Source organism: Podarcis cretensis (assembly GCF_951804945.1).
Source record: "Podarcis cretensis genome assembly, chromosome: 2".
NCBI lineage: Eukaryota > Metazoa > Chordata > Lepidosauria > Squamata > Lacertidae > Podarcis > Podarcis cretensis.
In genome coordinates, this window is record NC_137171.1 from 95,899,036 (window position 1) to 95,919,295 (window position 20,260).

The following is a 20,260-nucleotide window of genomic DNA, read 5'->3' on the forward strand; positions in this document are numbered from 1 at the left end:
CTATCACAACCCCTTGGAGTGAAATGCAGTCCTAAAATAGACATGGTTATCCCTGACCCCTTAACAAGGATTTGCCGAAAGAGTCAACTTCTACTGCCATATCAGCTCACAAAATTTCTATGGATGAGGGCTCAAGGAGCTATACACTTCTTACCTCTGATATTAAAATTTATTATAAATTTTGAAAGGGATTTGATTCATGAAACAAGCTGTAAGCCTCATTTGTCATCGGTCTGGTGTTTCTAGATAGTTAAAAAAATGACTAAGTTAGAGACATTCAATATAGATATTACAAATTTAAATGGATTTTGCCAGAATACATTATGGCCATTAAAATAAATCACACTATTAAACAAGAAGAGGCAAAAAAGTTGAGCTTGGAAAGGAATGTAATTCCATATAACTTCATGACAGAATCAATTATCATCTAACTATGATTTGAAGCGCTTGCTATAAAGCCCATGAAGAGAAAGGGAGACAAAGTTCCAAGCAATATTTTGTCATTACCCAAAGTATGGAAAATAAATTTTGCACAAAAGATCATTCGTTCAAGAATTGTCCACATAAAGTATCAACTTAGACGTAGAAAATTGGGGCGGGGGAAGGTTAGATTCCTCTTCATTTCAATTGTCACCTTCAACTAATTATAGAGGAGAGATTATCCCCAGGGGTTAATCCATCATGACAAAGCCTGTGTTAAGTTCTACAAGACCTAATTTCATTTTTCTGATGATCCTTTTCTGCTATTCTCTTCAAGCTGGCCGCCACAGTAAATGTGGTGCGGCCACCAAAAACAGAAGCTGCCTGTCTTGTTCTCAACCGCCATTGGTCTATCACCTCACCACTATAAGAGAAATGCATCATGGGTATGACACATTGAGCATTTGCCTGGTCTACAGGTTGTCAATATGGTGACACATTGGCAGAGCAATGAAGGATGTGGTTATTTCTTAACCAGAGAATACAAAGAGACGAGAGGAGGCAACACAACCAAGAGCAGTTTCTAAGTTGCATCATCAGATACTCAGGCTAGAAAGAAGTACAGGAAGCTGCCTTATACAAAGACCATTGGTCCATCTAGTTCAGTATTGTCAGCACCGATTGGCAGTGGCTTTCAGGGGTTTCAGACACAGAGTTCTTCTCACCCCCTATCTGAACAATGGACCTGGGGCTCTTTGCATTCATGTAGGTGCTCTGCTGCTGAGCTATGGCCCTTTCCAACGTCATAATTAAATGTGGGGCTTGGTTCATTTGCTTGGATTATTTGCTGTTATGGTTCCTTGCTGTGTGTACGTACAACAGATCAGTAGATGCTGGATTTCCCTGTTGTGTGATGTGTCAAGTGGCCCTTACAGCACTGTCATGGCTGTGATTGTTGCACTCAAGAATACTTCCACAGCTGCAAGCAAACTCACCAATGCCTCCCATAATGAGTTTTTGTTTTTTATACCACCCACAGCCATCTCTCTAGAACAGCTGTGGGAGCTAAGAATGTAATTAATTTTAAAGCTGTGTTAAATTTATGAGGGCATTGTATAATCCGCTTTACTCTGAAGCCTCCACAGTGTCCCTTAGAAATCAGGCATTCCGGAAGGATCTTCCTCCTCCTCCTCCCCACAGTCCCTTTTCCATACATCCAGTCTATTCCTGGAGCACCGACAAGGGTCCCAGGAGCTGATGGAGTGGTATCTAGGAGGGCTAAGCTGAAAGGGGGTGGAGTTCTGGTAAACCTTTGTCAGAGCTGAAAGAGGCTGCAAGCCTAATTGCTAGAGAAATTCCTAGCTGATTAGGACCACCCTCATTCTAAATAATGTCTTTTGTGATGTCAGAATGTGGCTAAGTGTGATTTATATCTGCAAGAGAGGACAGAGCTTCTGCACCTTTTATAGTTATGCAGAAGAGGGCATTTCAACTGGTGTGGTTGGCCACACAAGATACACCCACTAAAATTCCCTCCTCTATGCAACTCTTGAAAAATATAGGAGCCTCGTCCTCTTCAGCATCTCACAAACCTATATGTAGAAGAGTGACCTCATATTTTCTAGTGTATGATCTCTGGCTGAGAGATGAGAAAGCTGTGGCAGTGAGGCACCAACAGAGGAGGATATGTACAGTCAGTCAACAACAACAACAACAACAATTTATTTATTGTACCCGCTCATCTAAGTGTGTTGCCCCAGCCACCCTGGGTACCAGAAAATTGCACATTAAAGGCATCCCGAAACAGGGCCACCTTCAAATGTCTATGGAAGGTCATATAGTTATTTATCCCTGATGTCTGATGGGAGGGTATTCCACAGGGTGGGCATGACTATCGAGAAGGCCTTCTGCCTTGTTCCCTGTAACTTTACTTCTTGCACTAATGAGGGAACTGCCAGAAGGCCCTTGGCACTGGACCTCAAGGTGGAAGCTGAACAATGGGGGCAGAGACACTCCTTCAGGTACATAAGGCTAAAGCCATTAAGGGCTTCAAAGGTCAACACCAACACTTTGGGGGGGGGGCTGAAGCCTGGAAACATACTGGGAGCTAGTGTAGGTCTTTTGGGACTGGTGTTATATGGTTCCAGCAGCCACTCCCAGTCACGAGTCTGGCAGCCACACTCTGGATTAGTTGTAGTTTCCAGCTATTCTGAGGTATTTTTATTCAGTGACCTGAGTCATTTAATTCTTCCAACTCAAGCCTAGCCCCCAACATTTTGCTGCCTGAGGCAAGGTTCAGGATGGTGCTTCCCCCATACCAGATACAGAAGACGACTTGACTGGCACAATTACACAAGAAAACATATTATGCTTTCCATTGCCCACAGTCTGCCTGGCCTGAGTCCAAAGTAGGTCAGTGCCCCTCATTAAAATGGATGTTTTCACTCGCTGTATGTTAATGGCTGTCAAGTGCTTTGATGTCAGGTTACAACATGGGTCAGTCTGACCTGCATTGCAGCTCTTTCTGTAAGCCCATCTTCAGTCAGTCTGATTATAGACATGTAATTTTGTGGTGAAATATGGTATGTGTGTGTGTGTAACCTCCGGTGAAAACTGATGTCAGCTAATACAGGAGGAGTTTTCTTGTTATCCGATTTCCAGTGCAGACCTCCTCTTGGGTTAGATGCTTCCTGGTGCTTCCTAAACTTAGGCAGGTAACAGCAGCAGCAGAAGTGGAGGAGGGAAGATTAGAAATGATAAATGGGGTAGAAACTGCTTAAGGTCTTTGTAAAGTTTAATGAAAGATTTATCTCCAGAGGGTAATGTTCCTCTTTCTTTTACTGAGGCAAGAGTTTGATAACCTCTCATTGCACATTTGATAAATTGCACCTTAAAGTCATAACCAAAATGACTAAGTGCATCTTTAAAAAAAAATAAAAAAGCTATAGTGATTATAGAGACATGAGAACAAAGGCTTGGATCCAGACTTAGTTGAACTTGATTTCCACTGAAAAAAGATTGGAGTTCTACTAACTTTGCCTGGATCCAGCCCATAAGAATTGCCATGCTAGATCAGTCCCATCTAGTTTAACATCCAGTTTTCAATAGTGGAGAACGAGGGACAGGTGCCTCTGAAACAAAACACACAAGCATGCAATACAGGTGATGGTCCAATTGTTTGTCTCCAACATTTGGTACCCAGTGAGATTTTACAAATGAGCATGGAGACTCCAGTTCACTAACATAGCTAATAACTATAGGTAGACTGTCCTCCAAAAATTTGCCTAACCCAGGGGTCAGCAAACTTTTTCAGCAGGGAGCCGGTCCACTGTCACTCAGACCTTGGGGAGGGGGCTGAACTATATTCAGGAGATAAAAATGAATGAATTCCTATGCCCCAGAAATAACCCAGAGATGCATTTTAAATAAAAGGACACATTCTGCTCATGTAAAAACATGCTGATTCCCAGACCGTCCACGGGCCAGGTTTAGAAGGCGATGGGGCCGGATCCGGCCCCCAGGCCTTAGTTTGTCTACCCATGGCCTAACCTTTCCCTGTACCAAAGCATCTAAAATGCATTGGCCATATCATGTGACAATAAATTTTATAAAAGTTCATGGTGGACCTTTTACACGTGAAAATAATCTTAGACAATTGTTTCCTCCCCAGAGGACACAATCAATTTGCCAGTAAAGCAAATAAAATGCATCTTTTATCTATACAACACAAAATCTTATTTTAAATAAAAGCATCATACACACACATTCTAGGTGTGTACTGGCCACTTTAGTTTAACCAGGATAAAAATAATATATATCTTCCATAAAACTTCTCTTCAAACTTCTTAGTTTTCCGAAGCATGAACATTGTTACCACGCTTGCTTGGGACTTGAGTCTCTAACACATTTGAACCTACTTCCATGTTTGGAGAGTAAATCCCTTCAGGAATGGATGATTGCTATGGTTCCTGGAAAGGGGAAACAGAGCTGAGGCTGGAAATTGACTTGGGGAGGGGGGAGGTCTATTAACAGACAAGAAAAGACCATTTCACATTAGGTACACAATATGAATTAATGAAAGGGTATCCCAGAAGAGAATTGAATAGCGAGTGGAAGAGTGGTGGCAAGTCAAGAGCCACTTGCAGGCAAAGTATAATTTAAAAATACGTAACTCACACAGTTTCTTTCAATGCTCATTGCAGTGTACAGCAACACTCTTGAACAGCTGTTGCTTTTGGATCATCCTTGACAAGGGGATGCTCTCCAACAACTCATAGTTATTTTGAGTGATTTTTGACCAATTGATATACCTTGGGTTACATACGCTTCAGGTTACATATGCTTCAGGTTACAGACTCCGTTAACCCAGAAATAGTATCTCGGGTTAAGAACTTTGCTTCAGGATGAGAACAGAAATTGTGCTCCGGTAGCACAGCGGCAGCAGGAGGCCCTATTAGCTAAAGTGGTGCTTCAGGTTAAGAACAGTTTCAGGTTAAGAACGGACCTTCAGAACGAATTAAGTACTTAACCCGAGGTACCACTGTATTATAATAAACACTATTCTGTTGCACTTTGGGGCTTGATCCCTTTTGTGTGGTTTTTTTGCAGTATAATAGGACAACCACTTTTATTTCTGCAATTCCCATAACAACCTGTTACCATGCCATGCCTTAGTCTTTGTCAATGCCCCCAGAAGGGGGGTTGGGGTTGGGGGGGGGGAATCTGATGCACTTTAGTAACCCTCATTACATGATAACTGTGTTGCTGCGAGTCTATATCTTCTTCTTCTTCTTTGGCGATCACTTGTAGTCGAGTAAGTTCCATAAACACGGTTTTAACAATGAATCCATAAGTGACTGTGGAGGTCAATTCTGGATCTACACGGCCTTCCACAGTCGGGACATAGCTTTCTGGGTGGGAGTTGATCACGGTGAGGGTTTGCCAAGCATGCCTTCCTCTTAGAGCGTTTCTCCTTTCATCCTGAGATTGAGCGTCTTCAAAATCAATTACACCTTTGGTAAAGGCTGTTCTCCAATTGGAGCGCTCGCAGACCAGTGTTTCCCAGTTGTCGGTGTTTATACTACATTTTTAAAGATTTGCCTTGAGAGAGTCTTTAAACCTCTTTTGTTGACCACCAGCATTACGCTTTCCATTTTAATGGAATGGGTAGAATGCATTTCTTATTTTCCTTCTGAACCATATACTTAATTTCCATTCATAATGAATGTGGCATTTTAGAAAAGATAAAGGGAGTTTAAACTTTTTGCCAATTAAAAAAGACAGTGGACTCTCAGAAGCTGAGTTATAGGTATATGCAAAATAGATGGGCCTTTATGAGGAACAAGGTGGCCGGTGGGATTCACTAAGATCAGTACATTCTGCAAACACTGTAGTTTTATATACTTCTTGTAGTGCACTTTTAATTAGATGATTATGAAAAGGGCACAGTGCTTTATGATGCATTAACCTTCTTCACAATTAGATACACGATGGGAGCAAAGATCCCAAAGATAATCTTGATGAAACCGTAGCACTGCAATGAAAGGGGAGGCAGCCATTAGTCCCGTTCTGCCTTAAGCAAGCATTTATCTTCCAACAGGAGATGATTCAAGTATGCAGTAATCCTTAAAGCAAACAAACACATTTCTGCATATTTTTATGGGGTCTCCAGAGTCACTTCACACTATCATTCCAAGTGCCATTATGAGAATATCAGAGCGCCTCATAAAGAGCAGTGTGGGCCATGGACTGAAAAAGTACACATTAGCCAGAATAACAAGCACATATGATATGGGGATGAATACAGGGTGTCCTTTCCACAAGCCAAAAGGAATCTACCACTGGAAGAAATAAGGGGGGGAGTTTCTATCTCTGTTTCAAGGCAGTTCCCTCAACTTTCTGGGGTGCATAAGTGGACTCCAAGGGAGGAAGGTGGAGGTAAAAATCAACAGGGTGGGGATTCCATCAGTGGAGTTCAACCCATTTTGTCCTCAGTTTGTTTAATTCATTTACTCGATCAAGGTGTAACAGATATGAATTTTGTATTGCATCATTTATATACAGTGGTACCTCGGGTTACAGACACTTCAGGTTACAGATTCTTCTAACCCAGAAATAGTACCTCAGGTTAAGAACTCTGCCTCAGGATGAGAACAGAAATCGCGTGGCGGCGGGAGGCCCCATTAGCTAAAGTGGTGCTTCAGGTTAAGAACAGTTTCAGGTTAAGAACAAATTACGTTCTTAACCCGAGGTACCACTGTACTATATGTATATGAGAATGCTGAAGAGGCCTGAGACCATGTTGGCTGTGAATCCTGGAAGAGCTGCTCCCTGCCTTGCAGGCTTTTTTCACTTGGCCTGAGAGGGCAGAGCCCTGCCTGACTCCAGCTACAAAAGTTGAGGCTGCTTAACAGACTCTTGGGCAAGGGGGCTGTTTGGGGTGTTTTGTAGGAGGCGGGCTTGTTGCTGTTGGTTTTTTTGATATATTTATTTTAGATCTTGTCATTTATGTGAAAATTGTTTAGTTGTGTATTTTTTGGTGCTTTGTTTCTTGTCTCTTGAGAAAGACGGATGTCAATAACATGCTCAAGGTGTCCGAGACTGTTTCACTAGAAGCTGGAAAGATGAATCAGATAAGCAAGAGTGCTGAAGTGAGTCAAACCATTGGCCTCCCTAGGTCACTATTGTCCACAGTCTCTCACAGTGTGTCTCTGAAGTTTCAAGATTCAGGTAGGTAGCTGTGTTGGTCTGACACAGTCAAAATAAATAAATAAAAATTGTCCAGTAGCACCTTAGAGGAATATACCCAGAACATACTTAGCTGGTCTCTAAAGTGCTACTGGACAATTTTTTTATTTATTCCAAAGTTTCAGACAGGAGTCTTTGCACTCTTCACCTGGAGATGCTGATGACTGAACCCAGGAACCTACTGCATGCATAGCACATATTTACACATGAACACTGACTTACATCTCCTCCATGATAAGGAGACCTTTAATGCTTTTGCAAATAGTTCATAATATTTGCCAGCTCAACATTTTACCAAACGTGATTTGCTATGGGTATACACACAAACATATTCATTCCAAGATTCACAGTGTATTTGAACTCCCAAAAAATATTCAAAGGAAGAACTATTCACAGATGATTGCCTGGGGAGTTGGCCATGTTTGAGCCTTGAGAGGAGAGCAGAGTGTAGTGAGCGTGCAAGAAAACAGAAAAGCCGGGCAATGTGAGGGGTAGGAGAGTATCATCAGCATGGTGTCAGGCTCCCAGAATGCACCTTACCCAGGAGGCACCTCTGTTTACGTCCTTCTGTACTATAGCATGTGAAGAGATTTTATGTTAATAAACAACAACAACAACTTATTATTATTATTATTATTATTATTATTATTATTATTATCCTGCCCATCTGGCTGGGTTTGCCCAGCCACTCTGGGCGGCTCCCAACAGAATATTAAAAACACCAAACATTAAAAACTTCCCTAAACAAGGTTGCCTTGAGATGTTTTCCAGAAGTCAGATAGTTGTTTATTCCCTTGACATCTGATGGGAGGGTGTTCCACAGGGCGGGCACCACTACTGAGAAGGCCCTCTGCCTGGTTCCCTGTAACCTCACTTCTCACAGTGAAGGAACTGCCAGAAGGCCCTCGGAGCTGAACCTCATGTTCATTTCACTGGTTGTACACTCAAAATATATTGCAGAGAGCTGCAGCTGGTTCCAGCTACCTGAAATGTCTTTTCATGTGGCACTCCAGAGAGATCAAGGTCCATAAATGTTCCAATTTTATCCTAAGGGGGGTGGGGACAGGGTAGGAGATACTGACTGAGATAGTGATTGGCCCAAAGCCACACAGTAAGCCACATGGCTGAGTGGAGATTTGTACTTGGGTCTTCCTGGTCCTGTTCTGACACAGGGATCACCACTCACCATGATGACTCTACTGCATTATGGCAAACAGAAAAGTGAGCTATTATGAGGGTAAAAGCAAATACAAGCAATAGATTTTATCCAACTAAGTTTTACTCAAAGTAGACCCATTGGAATTAATGGGCCCAAATTTGCTGTAGGCATTAATTTCAATCAGTCTACTCTGAGTAGGAATAACATTGGCTGTAACCTCATATTTGCAATGTGTCTCTGCCTCAGTAGAGTAGCTGATCTGTGCACAGCTATATTTACATGCCTGGATTGGCTCAAGTGAGGGGGGGGGAATGGGGACCTGAAAATGTATCAGAGATTCCTGGAAATATGTGAACACACACAGACTTCTGAACTGGAGTAATAGCGGTTAACTTTTCTTCCTCATTACTGGTGAAGTGTAACAATCAGTATGTGCTTATTCCCATGTTTGCCCATTATCTTTGCTTATAATATAGCCAAGATTCATTTTATGCCCCTTTCCTTTCTGCTAATACCGCCTGTTGAATTTCGATGAATGCAGAGGATTTGTCATATCATAAAGCAAAGCAGCAGAATGGATAGATTTATGGGGACATAGAAATGAAAAGCTGCCACATAGCCCACCAAATGGAATTCTAAAGTAATGGCAATATTTAATAATAGTATCAAAACATTAATATTCTACTTAAGGCTGGTGAAAGGAAAGGAAATATAGAAACAAGGGGAAAGGAGTAAATGACAGTTTAATTATTATTATTTAAAACAGATTTGAATTCTGAAAAAGGAAGAAAAGTAGCCCTCAGCCATAAATTAGCTGGTAAGCCTGTCAAGATACAAATCATTTTGATTAAGGATAACAAACAAATTATTGAAAAGAATTAAATCTTTTTTATTTGATAATAAAGCTGCTGGAAGTCATAATAATTCACTGAAATATGCTAACATTTGGGGTATAAATATATGTGTGTGTTTTTCTGACATTCTCTCTGATATTAAAATTTTCTGATATCAGTAATATTTGTTTGTAAGTTGACATACATAAATGATCAACAAAATGAGATAACAATCCAGAGAAGATTTTTAGTACCTGGCACTAGAAAAGATCATAAGGTAGAAATTCGTTATTCTATGTTTTGTTTTGTTTTGTTTTATATGCAATACATAGATCTAGTACATAAGGATTTGATAACCAGGACCTAAGTACAAGCCACTGACACGAAGACACAATTCTTCCAAGAATTCTGTGAGTGGAGAAATTAAGGAAGTTATTATGGCAAGTGAGTGCCATGGAAGAAAGGAGACTTTTATTCTTCCAGTATTTTTAACTTAGAGATGCAACCTCCTCTCTGATATGAAAATATGGGGAGGTCAGGAAAGAGAACAAAAAGGAAATTCTCTTTATCTGTCATGTGGACTAGGACCTTTGGTTAAGCCTCAGTCAAAACCAGGATACATACATGAGAAAATTTGGGTCAAAGAATAACCAGGAAACAATGGAAATGGATTTGGGACTACTTCTACTCTAATATAATTTCAGCATACCTAAAGGAGAACTATTTTTAAAAAAACAAAAAACCCCTCTATCAATGGTATTTGACACCTTACAAATTGACACACACATAAATTGTCAAACAGAGAGTGCATTGGCTGGGGGGGAAATCAGGAAAAGGGAGTTAGACTCACTAAAGTTTTTGTGATGAAATGGAGGTTTAATCTGAAATTCAACTGGATTTGAATTTGTTGGTGTCTCCAGTAATCTCTCTTACATCATGCATGGTGGCTCATATTATGGCTGAATGTTCGGTATTATTTTATTAAGACTATTGTTACAAGATTGTCATGTTTTTTGGCTAGAATAATAAATTTATGGGAGGGGAAAAGATATTAAATTCAAAATCTCAAAATCCCCCCAATTGATTTCTGTGTTTGAACTGAATTTATATTAATGTAAACAAAATGGGCAGATATGTCATTTTCAGTTTCTCTCAGCTCCTCAATTATCCAATCTTAAATGTGATTCTGCACATTTTTACATGAGTTTTTTAAAGAACTTTTTAAAAAAAGAATTTTGCAAATTGTCAGCATTGTTTTGTGCTAATTTCTCCTAGTATACACATTTTTATATGCAACTTTGTCTAATATGTACAGCTTTGCAAAGCCATTTCCCGAATATGTTATTTTCACAAATGGATTCATTTTATGCACACTTTAGTGTACATACATTTTTGTACACATTATTTGGTTCAAGACCTGCATTGCAAAATCCTCTCTTTTCCTAGATCTCTATCAAGGTGCCATTCCAAGCCTTGACTGATCCCTGTCTAACTGGCTGACCATTCTGTATGTTTGATTTTCCAGTCCTTCCCGGTTGGCTGATGTTCTAACCAGCTCTGATTGGTCACTGGGTCACATATAGGCTGACCCAGGGCCTGTCCATCACAGCATGCTCATTTACTTTCCAGCTAGGGTGATGGGAACTGGTGCATGTCAGTATGTGAACAATACATATTTACAGCGTTGGCAATTTCTAGGCTTGTTTTTCCAGGGCAGCCTCAAGTCCTTGTAAAAGTTTATAAGTAATTTAGATTAAAAACAGTTTGAAGTTCTCCTAATCATAATTACTATACCCAAGTGCCCAACTTAATTTGCATTTCCAGTCCACAAGTGCATGAATTATGGTCAATAACCTTCCCAGCTGAGAGTTTTATTGCTGTTTGCTAAATAAGAATGAAAACGAATCGCAAGGCTATAAATCATGACATTGCAATTGCTCTAACTTGTAGTAGATCATAAGTGCAAAGCCAAGTCCAATATACATTACGATTTTCCCCAGCCAGATTTCAGGGGAAACAGTGCATTGCTATTCAAATTACTTTTGCACTCCCCATATACACACCAAGCCCTGGAAGTCCTACCTTAAATGCAATGTTGTGACCAGCCACTGTAAAAGTTTGATTCAAACAACTCCTGTTCATTGCAGTCGACATGTTCCCATGTCAGCATCCCAATCTTAAGAATGTGTACTTGGAAGTAAGTTCCACAAGCTTTAGTAGGATTTATGCTCAAGGAAATCTGCTTAGGGCTGCAGATACAACTGGGTTATTTGAATACGCAATTCTGCTCTTAAGAGGTGAGTATCACAAATCCCTGGGGCTTACCATCTTGACTTCAAGCCCCAGCTAGAAGATGTGGAGAGAATCAGAACTTATAGGGTTAAGAAGTTCTGAGTGATGTCTCACATTCCTGAGGCATGACAGAAGGTGGGAGTGGCTTTATCTCACTGCCTGTTCTGTCTCTGCGTCCGAAAGAGACGGAAGCAAAATGTGTGAGCTGAGTCCAGGAAAGCTCCGTAATTGTTTAACTGCTTGAATAAATAATGAGTTATAAACACACAGACGCCTAGGTGTGTTTGGTCTGTTTAACACTGGGGAGCAACAGAACGCTGCGCGAAACGCTCTGCACTTGTGGCTGCTGGAGGAGGACCAGCAGAGAGGCCGCAGACGGGAGAGTGCCGGGCTGCCATTCAAGGAGCTGCGCCTAATTGGGGTCCATTCCAATTAGCCACGCCAATTATTCAACAGAAGATTCCTCTCCTTACTCCAGACTAAGAACTGGACTCAAGCAATTGCTCCAGACTAAGAACTGGACTCAAGCAATTGCCAACAACAGAAGCTGTTTACACACTACCATTTGCTCTGTGTTCGGTGTGTTCGGTTTGGGAAGCGGTGTGCACACAATGATAGCCACAATCCATATCTATCCTGCTGTTTCTTAGGAAATGCTGTATTTTGATGCATTTCCTCACAAAGCGGCTTTGTTCAGAATTGAGAAGAATGACTTTGCTGCATTTTAAGGAGGTAATATGTACACATCCAGAGATTTGGCTTAAAAAAGATAGATATTAAAGTGTAAGATCACATTAAAAAATCCTATGTGATGGTAGAATTAATTAAAGTGATATATTTAAAAAAATAACTTCAGGGCCAGTCTTGCTGGAATCACATAAAGCTGGTAAAACATTTAGGACACAAAGTATTGGCTTCTTTAAGCTTGGGTTAGTTATTCTTTTCTAATCCATAGGAACACAGGTAGATGGCCTATCTAGAGCCAGACTATTGTCCCTTCTAGCTTAGTACCACCTACATGAGTGTCACTCTCCATGACACTCTCCATGATGTCAGATATGGATTCTATTCCAGCCCTACTGATGTAGGACAACCCTGTCCTGATACCAGTATGTAATATTCTGTTGGTTCAATTTATCTGCATGAAGATAAAGGAATTGTTTATTTGTATTTATGATAAAAAATATTTTTAAAAAATAAATGCAAAGGAGGCTCTGTGCATTCAGAAAATGTGATTAGGGTGAGGAGTAGGTTCTGCAAGCTTCATGCCATGCATCTTAACGCATCTGCTACATGGTAGATATATATGGGCCTCTCTCCATGATCTTGCCTTTAGTCAGAAAAAAATATTTATACACCACTATGTCATAAAAGTATCAAAACAGTTTGCAACAATATCTATATATCATCAAAACACATACAATTTTAAAATCAAAGGTAATCAGCTAACCATTACGGAAAGATGTTTCCTTAATTGCCTGCATAAGGCTGGCAACATAGAAAAGTTTTCAGCAGCCGCTCGAAGGTGTTGAAACAGAAGGTTATTGGTGAATTATTATTATGTATCAGATTTATTTACCAGCCTTCTTTTGATGACCACAGGGAGGTTTACATTGGCAGAGTATTCCACAGAACTGCACCAATCACACTAAAGGCTTGGATTCTTGTTGCTGACAGATGAGGCTTGCCAAATCAGGGGACAACCAATGATGCCCTGGAAGATAAACTTGGTGATCAAGCTTGGGACATAAGGGTTCAGGCAGATGCTAAGGAACCCTGGACCAAAGTTGTCCAGTGGTTTCTAAATACAAGCACAGCAAGTGCAGATGTTTTAACAGTGGTGTCCCATGTTGTCAGCCTGGTGCCCTCATCAGCAGTCTGGCTGACATTTTCTGCACTAGCTGGAGGTTTTGAGAACCAGGCCCAAGATTGTGTTGAGTGCATTGCAGTAATCCAGCATCACCATAGCTGACAAAGCAGACAGAACTGGTAAAAGGCACTCCTAACCACAGAGAGTACTTGGGACTCTATTGAAAAAGATGGGATCCAGAAGTCCCTCCTTCAGAGGGAGTGTGACTACATCCAGAAATGAGTGACTTGCCTATCTTCCAGACACAGGAACCATCCACCCAAAGAGGCTCCGTCTTCTCAAGATTTATTGGCCTTCACCCAGTCCTACACAGTCATGCGGTAGGCTTGACTGTGAACCTGAACATATGCTCAGTCCAGTCTTCACCCAGTGCATTTAATTGACCACAGCTCCTTATTATACCCCTGAGCAAAGTGGGCTCCACAGCACAGGAGAGGGTTTTGGAATAAGACCTTAGCTCTGCCTCAGTTTATTCAATCTACCAGTCCTTCAGTCTGTCAAGAAAACCATATCATTTGACCTGTCACAGCTGATTCAGGTTTGCTTTGTTACCCAATGATCAGGTAAATGCACTCTGCACATATTTTAGCCATGGTATTAGAAACAGTCTCCAAGACTCAGTTTCGTCTCAAAGTCTTGCAAACTAAGTTCCCTGAAATAATTTTTTTGGCTCCATGACTTCTTAAGATTACTTTTTATTTCTTCTTTCACTTTCTTTTATCGAAATCTTTTGTAAAATTAATGTTAGAAAATTATATGAATAAAACAGCAATTTCACATGTCAGGCTTACAGTGTTATGTTACATTTAAATATATTCCACCACACGTCTCCAATTGTAAGCACTGAAGATTTAATTTCTCATTTCTTTGTAGGGCTGTTTCTCTAAATCATTAGAAAAAGTACATTTAGGCAATTTCTTTGAGAACTATGGAGACTAGCTTCATATTTTTTTAACTTTATAAAGAAAAAAAGGTATGTTGACTTTCTGAGCTGATGGCACTAATATACGGTAATCTAAATTCTGAATTTGTTCACCCTGTAACCCTTAAAATAATTGTGTGTGTGATCTTATGTGCATCTACACAGAAGAAAGACCCATGGAGTTCAATGGATCTTACTACCAGGTAAATGTGTGTACAGGATTGTAGCCTAAATGTTACTCAGGCTACATTTGGTTTAGTTGACTGAACCCAAGTTTTCAGAAATATCAACAACCTCAGATATGCAGATGATACAACCTTGATGGCAGAAAGTGAGGAGGAATTAAAGAACCTTTTAATGAGGGTGAAAGAGGAGAGCACAAAATATGGTCTGAAGCTCAACATCAAAAAAAATGAATATTATGGCCACTGGTCCCATCACCTCCTGGCAAATAGAAGGGGAAGAAATGGGGACAGTGAGAGATTTTACTTTCTTGGGCTCCCTGATCACTGCAGATGGCGACAGCAGTCACGAAATTAAAAGATGCCTGCTTCTTGGGAGAAAAGCAATGACAAACCTAGACAGCATCTTAAAAAGCAGAGACATCACCTTGCCAACAAAGGTCCGTATAGTTAAAGCTATGGTTTTCCCAGTAGTGATGTATGGAAGTGAGAGCTGGACCATAAAGAAGGCTGATTGCCGAAGAATTGATGCTTTTGAATTATGGTGCTGGAGGAGACTCTTGAGAGTCCCATGGACTGCAAGAAGATCAAACGTATCCATTCTTTAGGAAATCATCCCTGAGTGCTCGCTGGAAGGACAGATCGTGAAGCTGAGGCTCCAATACTTTGGCCACCTCATAAGAAGAGAAGACTCCCTGGAAAAGACCCTGATGTTGGGAAAGATGGAGGGCACAAGGAGAAGGGGACGACAGAGGACGAGATGGTTGGACAGTGTTCTCGAAGCTACAAACATGAGTCTGACCAAACTGCGGGAGGCAGTGGAAGACAGGAGTGCCTGGCGTGCTCTGGTCCATGGGGTCACGAAGAGTCGGACACGACTAAACAACTAAACAACAAAAAGTTTTCAGAATCATTTTTTAAAAATTGTTAGGGAACATGTTATTATCCTATCATTAACAAAGAACCAAGCTCCAGCTTTTATTATGTGAGCATTGATTTATGCAGGGTTTGTTTTGTACAAAAGTCAATAAAACCCTAAATAAAAAAATAAAATTAGCTGTGAAATCTAGGTCCCTTGTGATAACCTGCTCCAAAAGGCAATAATGTTTCTGCATTGCACGGTAACAACACCATCAGTTTATATTCCGGAGACCATATATATTTCCATCACACAGCCACGCTATAAGGATTCTTTCCAGGCAATGCAGACAGTTTTCCACAGTCAAGGAGATTTCTAATTTATCTACTTTTTCACCTGCACTACAGTCTTTGGATGACTGATATTAAATGTATGTTTCTAATTCTAGACCTTTGGCCAGAGATAGTTTTCTCACCAAAGATGATGGTAATTGAAAATGCCTTTCACCTGGATGCTTTCTTCTGGAAAGTATTCAGTCCTATTTTCACTTTCCCAGAAGATAGAATGGTATAGGATTACACCACTGCCATCAGCTACTGATAAAAAAGCAAAGTAGAGAGGCAGCCACTCTTAACAGACCTACTCAGGTAGCCGCAATGCAAGAACGTGAACTTATCAAGCCCATTAGCAAGAGTCCTCTTTAGGCATTATTAAACTGCAGGAGGTGTGAAGGAATGGCTTCCAAAGTGCAAAAGAAAAATGAATACTGAATGTTTGTCCTGGGCAGCTGTCTCCTACAATGGAGGCCACCAAGATGCCTCTGGAACCACACAACCACAGCAAAAGAGAGAGAGAGAGCTATCCAGCCTTTTTATTGTTCCTACTGTGCCTTCCTGACAATGTAGGAGGCGGCAGCTACGAGTTACGGGTCTCTCCAGCCACAGCAGGCGCTGCGATTCTCCAGTGGTTTGTCTTCACTGCTGGAGGCACACTGCATTGTCTCTTGAGATGGACGGATGCCAACAACTGATGCTCAGAGATATACTGTAGTGGCCCCTCACCCATGGAATATCCTCCCAATGGAGATATGCTTGGCACCAACACAGTATTCATTTTGTCACCAGGTTTAAACAGTTTTTAATAAAGCCCAGCAAAGGGGAGTGTGACGGGTTCTCCCATACTGGGTGTGGAGCGCAGAAGGCATGACATGGTCGTTGTAACAATGACAAGCACTGGAAGGTGAGATGCAGGGGGCATCAATGCAACATTAAAGCCTAAAGTTTGCCACTATCCCAGGCATTTTATTCATAGTGTTAGCTGGTGGAATGGTTTTATTCCTTTTTAAGTTGTATTCTATAGTGGTTACAAAGTGCATTGTAGTGTGGGTTTAATCTGGTTGTATTTTAATTTTTCTGTATCCCACTCCAAAATCCATTTTGTACAAAAAGTGGTTTGTATTTTTTGGTAAATAAATGAACACTGATTTTCCTCTGCACATGGAGGTTTGATTCTTAGCTTCTAATGGGAGTATGAATTAAAACTATTAATGTGTGTTAAAGCACAAAGTTTCCCCTTTTGAGTACTCTGCTGCAACAGGAAAACTTCTAATTCCTGTGTTTCTGGTGATACTACTCATATATTTTACATTATTCAAGCCCTGAGGCATTCTATTCTCTCATAAATTCTGAAATTGTGAAATGATTGTATCTTGGGTTCGAATCACTGAGCTAGCCAGCTCTATTTGTCTCCATCCCTGAGCTCATCACGGCACCAAGTTCATTGACAATGAGATTCGTCTTTGAGCATTTTTGAGAGCTATTTCAGGTATTCTCCATCCATGATTTTATTGTGATCAAAGGTGAAGTGCAGATTAAATACAAAGAAATACCATTTCAATAACAGTGAAAGATCAGTTCTTAAATTAAGCTCAGAAGCAGCGTAGGAAGCAGCATGTTTGACACTAAGAAATACCGTTGTGCACCGGCAACCTTGCTTCTTCTGAGCTCAAGGACAAATTTTAAGCTGTTCATCTGTATGTTATCATCATTAATCAGGAAGGATAGGATTCTGCAGGAGACGTTCTCTAGACTTTTGCCATTTTTTATCCCATTTCCTCTTTCCATCTTCATTATTTTGATGCTAAGTAGTTTTGATGCACACAGGATTACACTACATGATTTGTACTTAAGCGCTTGGTGTATTGAAACTGATAAAGGGCTTACCCTTGGGAAATGCTTGATAATTATAAAAAAACTACCGTGGCCACCTATTAGTCAATAAGATGCACACACAAATCCCTGGGATTGCTGTCTTCTTCTTTTATTTATGTTGCGGACAGTGCCTTGCTGTCAAATGACTGCTACCTTAGCTAAGTATATGCATAGTTTGCACAGCATGTAGCTAAAGAGGGACATATCCTGTGCCAAGCCAGTGTGGCCTCCTTTCCCAAGATGCTGCCTTTCATTATAACCATACGAAAGGATCCATGGAGACATATAGATGGGTCCTGTGTCTTTTCCAAATATGTAGATGCTTCAAGTTCAAGACTACCCATCAAAAGCACAAGCTTTTCTTTCCTAGCACACACATGTGGTTTCTACATTTCCATGTCAGTGAAATGGGTGCAAAGTATTTTGGCTATAAGGAAATTGGCTGTTCTTATTTGTGTGCAAGGGCAAATAAGTATCACCATTAAAGGAAGAATAGCAATCCTATCCCTAAGACTAAAGTATGAAGTACTCTACTACTCTTGTGTCCTTGCAATTCTCTCCTCCTCTCCTCTCCTCCCCTGTACCCCCCTAACCCTCCATTATAGGTCTGGGATGTTGTGGGGTGCACATGGAGAGCAGCAGTGGGGGAGATCCCCTTACATTAGTGCTAATCCTTCTTTTTCTTACATCTTCTACAGCATCTCGCATCCATCTTTGGATAGACGCCTCTTCAAGTTCTCACCAGCGTTCTCTGTTGTTTGCTTGGTGCATCCACATAAGCCCCACTGTTAGTTTTAGATTGCCAACCCATTGCGTAGGTGGCCATCGCTCCCTTGGGAGGCTGTGGACTCTCCTTCCTTGGAGGTTTTTAAGCAGATGTTGGACAGCCATCAGTCATGGATGCTTTACCTGATATTTCTGCATTGCAGGGGGTTGGACTAGATGACACTTGGGATCCCTTCCAACTCTACGATTCTATGATTCTATGACTGGGTGTCCCTATCTTGCAAGACCTTGTGCTTAGGCAAGATCAGAAGCAGTGTTTGAGCTGGGCTTGAGCTGTGGTCAAGCTCTAGAAGAGAAAGAGCGCACACTCCAAGAGTGGTATTAGACTTGCTCAAAGAAGACCCATTGAAACTGATGGACTTGGGCACATTAATTTCAATAGGCCTAGTCTAAATAGAACTTACTTGGCTATAACCCCAGGACCATAGCTGTCAACCATCCCGTATTTGGCGGGAAACTCCCTTATCCCAGCACCATGTCCCACTGCTGTCCCTTATTGATGATGTCCCTTAAATTTCCCGGGTTTCAAAGGAAGCAGCTCCTCTCCCTCCCTCCCTGCCGTCCAGGGAGGAGGGAGGCTCCAACTGTGTTGCTTGGCTGCGTTGCTCACCCAATAAGGAGTCTAAGAACGACTGGGGGATGGAGCTTGCATGCCTTGTGCCAATCAAATCGGCGGCATTGCCTGGGGACTCGCCTTTGCTCAGCGCTTCCCAGCGGAGAGGTGACGGTGTTTTCCTTGCTGCAGTCCCTTTGCCGGGTTGCTGCGCTGTGGGAACCACCACTTGAGGCTTCGTTTGGCTCCTGGCTGGGATTTCTGCCTTTGGCTCAGAAGTTGAACATACCTGTGCCTAGAAAATCCCTTATTTTGGCTGCTGGTCCCTTATTTTCAAATCTGTAAATTGACAGCTATGCCCAGGCTTGAGAGTGAAACATGTGTACTTTTACCTTAATCTACAATGGTAAAATCTGGTTTCCTTTCTGGTGCTTACCAGGCATGGTTTTGTCCCACTGGATGTTGCTCTCATTAGCTCCATCCCTCTGTGGGTATATTGGAGGAAGTGGAAGGCTCCATTGGGTGCTCTGCTCTACGGAAAGTAGCTTTGTTTACATGTGTTGTACCTGTGAAAGAGGAATATATTTTATCAATCTACCTGTCTCTGCTAAATGCTGACCTGAAAGCAGGATCTTGTAGGGCATGGAAGCATGGGTGAGGTATCCACTCCAGGAGCCCAGAGATGAAGAAAGAATATTTTAGTAAGTGGGCTGTCCCATGTGTCAAGCAAGACACAGAGTTGCTTGGTTCTTTCTGGCATTTTCTGTGCACATAATAATAAGGTATATAGAACCAATGTCCCTAACAATGTCTGCAGTTCCATCTAATGTTGGTGTATGAAGGAGAAGATGGGTGTGCCTCACTGAACAGGACTTGCCTATGTTTTTCCAGGCAGGCAGGCCTTCAGCTGGGCATTCCCTGCCCTGGTGTATCCTATGAGCATATATATTACATTGGCTGGATGCAACCTACTGGTATGAAAGGAACTGTCAAGTCATCCCTCCCATTTTAAAAACAGCTTCTTGATGGCACTAGCACCAAGAGGACTATAAGCAGGAGGGTTATCAAAGGAGCCATCTGACAAGGCAGCTTTGCCTCTAAAGATGACATCATAAGCAGCCATTCAGAAAGGTCCTTTGTCAGCCACATAATGAGCAGATATTCTGAAGATGCAATAATGTCATGTAATGGGGAAATTAGAAATTGCAGAAAATATGGCCATGTGGGTTATGTAACACCTGCCCCAGTGACTTGAGGGTGCGCCAGCTCCTGTAACATTCAAAATAATCTCCTGCTAACTATTTGAGAAATCCTACCCTTCTGAATGTGTGAATTAAATGTTAAGTGTTCTGATCACATAACACCACATATTGGTGAGGCATAAATAAATAAGGAAATTTCAGTGATCATTATCAAGGATAGTTTAG